The following is a 10,786-nucleotide window of genomic DNA, read 5'->3' on the forward strand; positions in this document are numbered from 1 at the left end:
CCTATTGACAAGGCATTTGTAAGTCCATTGAAAGTCTGGGCCTAACACTATAGAATCTTCCATCAATGGAATATTTCTACTTAATGCAGACTGAGAATATTCTATTTTATGCCAGTGCAAAGATGAATATGACAGCACTTCTATCCTCCTGGAGCATATAGGAGAAGGCACACCTAAGCAAGCAAACCCTGTTAGCGGTACTGAATTCGTGCTTTGTTCCCATAAGCTGCCTATGCCTTATTGACCAAGAGATTTGAAGTCAGAGGCACTGCTGCAAACAGCTTCACTAAACATTAGTCCCAGGACTGGAGCACGTTATGACACCTAGCTCTCATATTCGTCGTGAGGCTTCATGGAGAATTTATGAAAACCACTATTTGCCATGTGTTGGATGAAATAAAAACGTGTAAAAATACTGGCTGTATTCCCTTCCCTCCTTGATAGTTCACATCATATGTGGAGTCTTAAAATACTTTTTAATAAGATGAAAGTCCATATTTCTACACCACAGAAGAAACCGTCCAAAGCAGAGAATGTAATTGCTACTCTGGTGGGCAGCCTACACAGTAATTATATCTTCCTAGTATGTTATTTCTTCTAGTGTAAACTGTTTTCCATATGCAGGGAGCTGTGGGAATGTGGGCTACCTACATGGGATGGATCTTGCATAATCCTAATGCTGACCACAGCTTGCTTCAGGGTTGAATCTTATGTAAAACGACAAATGCTCTGTTCCTGCAAATAATTCATCTCCAAGATGAATTCAATAGCATTATTTGGAAATATCCTTCTGCTACCACTCATTTATTGCCTTGTTAGTAGTTCTCCCTTTGTTTAAGGTGGGTTGCCAAACTGATTTGCAGGAACTTTCAGGGATGTGTTTGTTTAATCCCCTTAGAAAGGCTAGTAAGGCCTCTCAGTGAGAAAAAGCACTCTAGTGACCTCAATCCAATCCCTGGGAACTACCTGCCAGAAGGAAACAGCAACTCCAGCTAGTTGTCCTCTGACTTAGACACACATGTACATATGTACACATCACACACACTGTGGCACACATGTATACATGCACACACACACACATGCACATAAACAAATAAAGAAATGAACATAATAAAATTTCCTTTAGAAGATTCAGGTAAATGAAGAAAAAAACTGAGAACCTATGAACATTTGAAAAGGTGCCAAGGGCTTGTTCAGAGCTTGCTTATTAAGCCTCAGACCAGTTAACAACAAGCTCTTCCCTTGTAGGTGAAAGGGGAATGATCTCTAAGGTGCCTTCTGGCTCTGAGTTTCTATGATTTAAAATGAACCAGGGCTTCCTTAAGAGCGCAAGCTTTTTAATGACATGAGAAGTGGATCTGAACCCTTAAGCTCTTCTTCAGAAATTCATTTCAAGGGGCTGATTTGTGCTTTCAGCATCCATCAAAGCTCAAGTCTGTTCTGACTCTGAGGAGGTGAGCTTCTTTTAAGAAATGTGCCCTTCTGTGATGTGCACTGGCAATATAGCATACATTCTTAAACAAGGTTCACAACATTGGGGTGGGTCGATAGGAAATATTTAAAGCAGATCAAATGTTCCCTAACCTCTTCATCCCAGCCTGGGGTAAGGAAGGCAATAGAATGGCCTATAAATCTTAGTTGTCATTTCCATTAAAACTTATACTTGTTCTCAATCTAAATTCTTAATCTGGGCTGATCTTGAATTATTTCTATCACAGACCCTTGAGCTGTGTTGGACAATCCAATACACACAAAAATTACCATTCAGATTTAGACAACCTTCTCCAAGTGTCTCAGTTTTAAGGAAGAAACAGAGCCCTGGGAGGCATGGCTAACAAACTGGGCATTGATTTAAAGACATTCATTTCATCTTCATAATTACCAGGTGAGGTGGTGATAATATCACAATATTGCTGAAGGAAATTGAGGCACAAAAAGTTTCCCAGGGTTACACAGATATTAAGAAATAGAGACAGGTTATAGACTCGGAAAGCAAACATTGCCTTTCAAGGGGTCCAAGTGAGATACATTTACCCTGAACATACTTCCAGATATTCTGATTTAGATACAGTAGAAGAGGTTGAGGCTGGAGACAGAGGTCTTCTGGAACACCACAGCTAGCTCACAAAAGCCCACTGTAGGATTTGAAGGAATTCATCAGTGGGTTAACTTTACAATTTCATGCTGCTCAGTTTGAAATTGTCCATGAGACACAGTTGATACACAGTCAGCAATTGCTATTAACCAGATAAAGTCCTTGATCCCTAAATCCACAGAGCCAGTTGTTAAATATTTAGTAGTATACCAATGGGTGAATTATTTTTTAAGCTTCTCTGGTGATTCTAATATCTAGGTGGGGTTGTTCCTGGTGGTATGTTAACACTAGTTAGAGTTATATCAGAGATGAGAGAAGGTGGGATACTCACTGTTTAAAATAAAATGTGCTTGATAAAAGAATATAGACAGGAGGGCTGGGGATGCACCTCAGTTGACAGAGCTTTTGTTTAGCATGCATGAAGCCCTGGGTTCAATCCCAAGCAGGGAATAAAGCCAGATGTCATGGTCAAACCTGTAATCCAAGCACTCAGGAAGTACAGGCAGGAAAATCAGTTCAAGATCATCCTGGGCTAGAAATTAGGTTCCAGGCCAGCCTTGGCTACATAAGTCCCTGCCTCAAAAGAAATTAATTAATAAACTAAGAAAATGGAGGGGAACTTATGACCCATTATGTTCAATTATATATACATATATATATATATATATCACCATTTAAAATATGTTTCTAGGGATTGTCTCTTACTTTTACTTATAGATACAGAAATATCAGATGGTGCTGTCCTCAGGCTTGACAAAGGGGGAGATAGAGTATATAATAAAGTTCTTAACCACAGACTGGAGAGGAAAACCAACAGCCACAAAGTGTCATTGTTGTAACTAGCCAAGCATAGGCTCTCAGCACACAGAGCCCAGCTCTATGAAGAATTTGGTGTCTAGCACCAGGGGGAGAAAACTGGGGAAATAAGGCAGAGAAAGATGCCAAAATACTGGAGTCTAGTCCTAATGTTTGGGTTTCAGAAACTAAAACGCAGAACTGAGGGTCAGCAAGAATTAGGAGAAACTTCAGGCATGCAGGAACTGGGCTCCTGAGCAGTGTCCCCAGATGTCAAAGCCCTGTGGGGAAGACTGAAGCCCACTGTCTGAACTAGAAGATGAAAGCCCAGTTGACTAAGTTAAAGTTGTAAGAAGTCTGTGATGGGTTACACTCAGCAGGATGATCTATACTGAAGAAACTGATAGTCTCCCAAATATTAGAATTACTTTGTGCTGCACATGGGAATATAGGGGCCTTGTCTCCACACAAATCTAATGGCATATTTGTCTAAAATCTATTCTTATCAAAAGTTAATATCTTATTTATGCTCGATCATTTTAAAGCCTCCTGAGATTATTTTCTGCTCTTTTGGTTTTGATTATTTTCTGTTCTTTTGGTTTTAACAAATTATTTAAAATACCTTTGTTTGAAAATGTTTTTATTTATTCTTTGAGAATCCCATATGTGTATATGATATATATATTTGGTCTTTTTCAGACAGGGCCTCCCTCTAGCCCCAGCTGGCCTGGATTCACTATGGAGACCAGGCTGGCCTCGAACTCCCAGAGATCCGCCTGCCTCTGCCTCATGAGTGCTGGGATTAAAGGCATGAGCCACCACACCCAGCTTACAATATATTTTTATTACATATATACCCCCTACTCCTGCATCCCCCCAACTTCATGCCCTCTTTTTTTTTCCATTTCTAACCTACTGAGTACAATTAGTGCTGTCCATATGCACATGAGTGTAGCAACCATCTACTAGAGCATGAGCAACTTACCTACTAGGAGCCATACCCCTGAAGAAAACTGACTCTTCCTTACCCAGCAGATATCAACTGTGGATAGTTTCTCATTTAGGGGTGAGGCCTCATGATCCCCTCACTCACCCATGTTGGAAGTTTGACTGGCTTGATCTTGTGCAGGTCTCCTGCAGGCAACCACAGCTGCTGTGAGTTCATGAGTGCAATGACTGTATCGTGTCCAGAAGATACTGCTTCACAGCAGTCCTCTAGCACCTCTGTGTATTAGTTACTTTCCTGTTTCTGTGATAAAACACCATGAACAGGAAACTTATAGACGAAGGGTTTACTGGGATGATAGTTCCAGAGGAATACGAGTCATGAAGTTGGAGAGACATGGAAGGAGGCAGCCTGAGTAGAAAGGTGAGCACTCACATCTCAAGCAGGCATAGGAAGCAAAGGGAGACAGACTACAAATGAACAAATTATATACTCTCAAAGCCTGCACCCAGTGATGTACTTCCTCCAGTGAGGCCACGCCTCTTAAATCTCCACAGTGTCACCAACTAGGGACAAAGTGTTCAAATACTTGAAGCCTATGAAGGTCATGCCTCCACTTCTTCTTAGAGGTTCCCTGAGCCTTGAAGAGGTAGGAGATGATATAGGTACCCAGTTAGGGCTGAGCATACCACTGTTACTTATGCTTTGCACTTTGACCAGTTGTGAGTCTCTGTATTAACTGCTGTCCCCTGGGGGTTGAAGGGAATCTTCTCTAATGAGTTACACTAATCTATGGATATAAAGATAAGTATTTAGAAGGTAGCTTGATATTATGTCCATTTAGCAAAATAATAATAGTAGATTCACCCCTTGGGTCTATGACTCCCCAAGTTATGGGTTCTTGGCTAGGTTTACAACACTAGGCATTAGGTTCATCCTGTGGATCAGGCATTAAACACAATCATAAAGCAGTTAATTATTCCCATAGTATGTATTCCACTATTGGACCAACTGGAATACTTGTCAGGTTGTTCATTACTGTACCTTTCAGGGTTCACAGCTGGGAAAGACTATTTATGACTTTTCTCTCCCAGCAGCCTGTATAGCACCTTGCAGAACTATGAAAGCTAGCCAGTATGAAGCTTCCAAGTAGACATAAGACTGATTGCTCCATGGCCTATGACCCAAGTGTGTGGTATCTTCAGCAATAGGGTCTTCTCATCAAGTTCTGGTGGGCAACCAAGAACAATGGTAATAGCCTATGTTGGTTTAAGAGTCTATGAGACCATGCCTCTCAGCAACACCTCAAAGGGAGGTAGTCCACACCTAGCACTAGACTTCTTGTTTGATAACCTATGATGTCTATGAAGACCATTATCCCCATATATATGGTAACTCCATTTAAACCATATATACAAATATACGAAGATTATAAAATAGTAGGTTTCTATATGTCTTTTACAAGTATACTTAGTTTATTCGACTTGGAGACACCCATTTTAATTACCAGTTCCTAAAACTAATTTGAAAGATTAACAACATTCCACATGCGCTAAAAATTCCTAAAAATAATTTTAAAACTTAACAACATTCCACATGTGCTAAAAATTCCTAAAAATAATTTTAAAACTTTACAACATTCCACATGTGTAGAAATTTAGGGCCTTTTTTAAAAACTTTTACAGAAACTTTATTGAGACTTTCATACATACCTATAAGGTGTTTTGATCAAATCCATAACCACTCCCTCCCTTCCAACACCTCCCATATCTCCCCGTCACTTTTTTTTCTTTTTCTTTTTCTTCTTTCATTTATTTTTTTATGGGACTTTTGGGTACTCTAACATTTCCCCCTCTGAAGAGGGCCTTTTGACAATCACGGCCAAGAGGTACCTAGAGAAATCTGGTAACAAAATGTAGCATGCTGTCCTGGAATAGATCTCTGAACAGAAAAGGAGCCTTATGTAAAAACTAAGAAAATATTAATAACATATAGACTTTAGTGTAAATTATACCATGTGCATATATCTTATCCTGTATGTACTTATATTTCATTAGAATTTGGACTTTAATGTCTTTGTGAGTGAAATTGAGCATCTTTTCACATACTTAAGATTTTTTTTTATAAAGATGGGGAATTGGAGATGTAGTTAAGTAGTAGAATACTTGCCAAGATGCAGACAGCCCTGGGTTGGAGCCCAGCACCACAAGAAGCAAAATAAACAATTTCTTAGCTAGACATGGCAGTATACAACTGTAATTGCATCACTCAGGAAACTAAGGCACGGGATCATGGGTTCAAGACCAGCTGAGGCAAGAAAGTAAGGTCAAGGCTAGCCTAGGCTACACAGCAAGACCCTGTCTCGATAAATAAACAAATGAGTAAATGAATAAAACTGAAGGCTAGGTAAGGTTTCTTCGAGGAAGGAGGGAGACAGTGGTAGACAGTGCTGAAACAAGAAATAGATTTCTCCACAGATTAGAATTGATACATCTTTTTTTAAAAGAACAAATAATAATAGAGAATATGAAGTTGGCCAGGGAGGGGTGTTGCTAGGGTGGGGATAGAGAGGGGGGGGCTGAATGCAATCAAGAGTAGGAATTTCTCAAATCAACTTAAAAAATTTAAAAGAAATCAAATATTTTACTTGTGACCATATAGACCTATAGAATATTATGTTAAAGGAAATAAATCAGAAACAGAGAGGCATATGCCATATGGCTTTACTTATGAATAAAATCAGAAAACATTTATCTTTTTTAAAAAAGTTAGCAGAGAATGGTATATACAGAAAAATGGGAAAAACAGGTATAAGTGGTGATGACAGAATAGTCAAAGAGTGAGATGTCATAGTTTGACGGGAGGAGTATCTTTCTGGTCTTATTTGGTACATTATAGTGAACAGAGTGAACAAAGATGTATAACATATCTCAAAGTAGAAGAGAGGCATTGAAATGTATTCACCACAAAGAGAGGCTAAAACTTGCAGGTTATTAATATACATGAACAAAAATGAATACATTGAACTTTCTTAAAACTAGATTTCCCATTTTAATATCTCTAGTTCATTTTATCCATATTTTTCCAACTTTTTTCATTCTTTTTTTTCCTTCTTAAGGTGTTTATTGGAAGTAGGGAGGAAGGGATAACAGAGTTAGCATTCAAAGAGAATACCACACAACAAAACCACTAGGGTGGCGAGAGTGATGAGGAAAGAGCCTGGAGGCAGCCCTCTTCAAGAGTAAGTGGGTAAGCAGGGGCCTGGTGTGTTGGTGGGGCAGCCTTAGACCACCTTAGCTTAGTAGGCATGGTGAGAAGAGACGCCAGGGCCAGCAGGAAGCACTGCAGTGCAGTGCTGTAACAATTCCCGTGGCAATCTCATTTGCAAACTTCTGGGTGCAAGCATGGGCTGGGGTGACAATGTTGAACTTCACCAAGGTGCCTTCCAAGTAGATGTGGTGGTCACTCAGAGCCTAGTAGAGAGTAGTCAGTGCCTCCTTAGTTACATACTGACAGCACTCCAGTCGTGGTCCCCATCAGAGAGGATTTCAGGCTCCACAATGTGCACACCATTCTTCTGGAAAATGCTGGTATAACAGGCCCAAGCATTGGCATTCTCCGTGATGGCAAGGGCTGAGGAAGTGTGCTCTCCAATTTCAGTACACAATGCCACTTGGCAAAGTTGGCTCCATCCTTCTTATACTGGGCACAATGTTCAGACAACCCATCCACCCCTTGGGTGGTGGTCTTGCGGTTGGTTCCTTCCAGGGGCACCACACCCTTGTCTACCTTGATGCCCACAACACCGCTCTTGGATTTGATAACTTGAGGGAAGGGACGTCCATCATCTGCCTTCTGGTACAGTGTGTCATAGAAGAGGATCACTGCCTCCGCCATGCAGGGATTCCTATAGTCATCAGCGGCCAGCAGGAACTGATTGTAGAAGTCCCGGTTCTCCTCTGTGTTCTCGGTGCCAATGAACTGCAGCTGCTTTGCAATGCTTCATGTGGGCCCATCTTGCCCGGAGCCACAATGCCATCAGTAATGTCAGACAGTTCCTTCTTCTGCTCTGGGGTCAGTGCTGGGTATGGGTAGGGCATGATGCCTGTGGCAGCAAGTTCCAGCAGAAGAGGGGACTGAGTTTGCAGGGTGCTGTGGGTAGACGAAAGGACTGAGGAATGAACTCCACAGTTCATTGGTTCTACCCCAAGTTTTATCTTAAATTCTATTATAGTATGATTTGTAGAACATTTACTTTTATTCTTAATTCATATATTTAATCTTCATTAAAGTTTTGATTTATCTAAATAGTTTGACCTAACTTTTAATGACTGATTTTAAAAATTACCACTTTTAACCTTCCACCCTTCCTTTGGTAGTCCATGCAGATTTTCCCTATTTTACACAGATTTGTGTTTATGACAAAGCATGTTCTGACTACAGTAAGAAGCCCTTACAAACATGATTATGATCTGTACTGATCTAATATTACAGAATAGTGTGTGTGCGTGCATGAGTATGTGTATGCTTGTGTGTGGCCTAGCGGGAAACCTCAAATGTTGTTTAGCATTGGGTTTTTTGAGACAGATTCTCTTAATGAGCTGGAACTTGCTAAGTGGGCTAGGTTGGCTGGCCAGTGAACCCTAAGGATCCACCTGTCTCTGCATCCAAAATCTAGGATTACAAATATGCACCACCACGCTCAGGTTTTTTACATGAATTCTGGGAATCTAATTCAGGTCCTCATGCTTGAAACTGAACCATCTCCCCAGTCTCTGAAATCTACAAGGTACTACAAGGTGCTACACATGCTACCTAAAGAGAAAATTAACCATCAGCCTTATCCAGCTATGAATCCTACGCTACAACAACCTTCCTGGTAAGATATGCCCACCAATGCAACAGTAGCACAAATAATAGAATCAACCAACCACTTTCTCATTGGATTTAAGATCTACTTCATAGGATGGAGCCCATACCTGACACTGACATCGGACCTAAGACCCTGGTCCTAAGGGAGAGCCCAATACTATTATTCTACTAAATAACTATAGTATTAAACTGACTCCTAAAGACTTATTATTATACCCATAGATTAATAATCTCTCACCTTAGAAGTTTCCCTATGCAGCAGATGGTGATTAACTTAGAAAGCTACAACTGATCAACATGTAGAACACAAGAGACTGTAGACTGCTTATCCCTGAACAGGACACTTGTATCAAACTTCTGCCTCCCAGTGCTCAGGGATCATTGTGAAAGAATGGTGTGGGAAGATTGTAAGACCCAGAAGTGGTAGATGACCACAGAGTTTTCCAGACAGCTGGTCAGTTACTCATATGAACACATAGTAATGGTGACAGCATGCGCAAATGCAACCTAAGCTCAAACAACGTGGAGAAGTGGGTAAGAAGCCCCAATCCTACCCAAGGAAGTTTTGGCAACCAAATGGCTGCCAGGAAGAGAAGAGTCAGCCTCACTTAAGGGTGAGACTCCTGTTAAGTTGTCCAGGCTCCACTGAATGGACCTACACAAAAGGGCATTCAGGGACAGAAATTTGACTCTATGTGTGAAATTGGATGGAGGTAGTAATGGGGTGCAGATGGGGAGGGGCTCTAAATACAATAAAAATATATTGTATGAGCTTTACAAAAGTTCAATTTTAAAAAGTCAAAAAATAAATCTAAAAAATAAATGAAGTAAATTTACTGACAATGTGAGGAAAAAACGCTGTCAGTCATGTCAAGATGGGCTAAACCTCATTAATCAGGCCTTTTCCCAAGCCTGCGGCTCCAAATGTCCTATGCCGAGAAGCTTAGGCTGTCACTTCAAGCTCACCAATTCTTTTAGTATGCTATGCTCTCCAAGAGAGTGATTTTGGTCTGATTGTGTTCACTCGCTTCTCCCCAATGCCTAGTGTACCTAGCACAGAAGAATTCAAGAACTGTTTGTTGTGTGAATAAACCTTTTTTACCTTAACTTAGTTCTATGGTCTTGTACTTGAATTTTGCCCTCTGAATATCAAGTTGACATGGAAATGTCATTGGACAGCCTTGCTATAAGTCACTTCTGCTATGCATATTATGAGCTGGCTCAGACATAGCTCCATAAACCTCAGCCTAGAGACAAGAGCTGCCGCTCTGGGCTTCCACTGCTGCAACTCAAACCAAAATCCAACACTACTGCCTTATAAAAGTCCTATCACAGACTTAGGCTGGAGAGATGACTCAGCACTTAAGAGCACTGACTGCTCTTGCAGAGGACCTGGGTTCAATTCCCAGCACCCACATGGCAGCTAACAACTGTCAGAAACTCCAGTTTCAGGGGAATTCAATGCCCTCTTTTGACGTCCCTCCGGGGTATTGCACAACATGAGTACCCTTACATACATGCAGACAATACATTCATACACATAAAAGTAAATAAATAAAAAAATTTAAGTTCTATCACAAATTTAAAGAGACAACACTATACCTGAAAAAAAATGGTTTATAAGACTTTTAATGAAGATTTGACGGAAGTCACAGCAGCAATCCCTTGAGTTGATAATCCCCAAAAGATAATACATCTCAAACAAACACTGGTAACCTACCTTGATGCATATGCATCTGACATGTCATAGAAGGCTATAAACATGTAGTTGGGCTTATTGCATCAGTCTCAACCCAAAATACCTGTCAATAGTTTGATGTTTCTGTCTCTTTTACCCATAGTATTACAGAAAATAACCTCTACACCCCAATCACCATCATCTAACCTTCTTCCTACACTGTTTATTAGTCTAGGTGGAAATAGAGTCTTATGTGATTACAGGTAATGCCAAATTTAGAGTTTATGTTAGGATTTTTACTGTTGATTCAATGAGGTCATAGAAGCATGGCTTTCCATTATATGCCATTACATGTGTCATCAACAGGTGGCATGCTGTTTAATGTCAAATCATTGCAACA

The 10,786-nt window shown here is 40.4% G+C and overlaps 1 pseudogene; it reads right to left on the reverse strand.

Moving 5' to 3' along the window:
- Positions 1 to 7,129: 7,129 nt before the first annotated feature.
- Positions 7,130 to 8,032, reverse strand: LOC103744688 (annotated as a pseudogene).
- Between the last annotated feature and the right edge of the window lie 2,754 nt (positions 8,033 to 10,786).

The sequence above is a fragment of the Nannospalax galili genome, unplaced genomic scaffold (assembly GCF_000622305.1).
Source record: "Nannospalax galili isolate Female #2095 unplaced genomic scaffold, S.galili_v1.0 scaffold1443, whole genome shotgun sequence".
Taxonomy (NCBI): Eukaryota; Metazoa; Chordata; class Mammalia; order Rodentia; family Spalacidae; genus Nannospalax; species Nannospalax galili.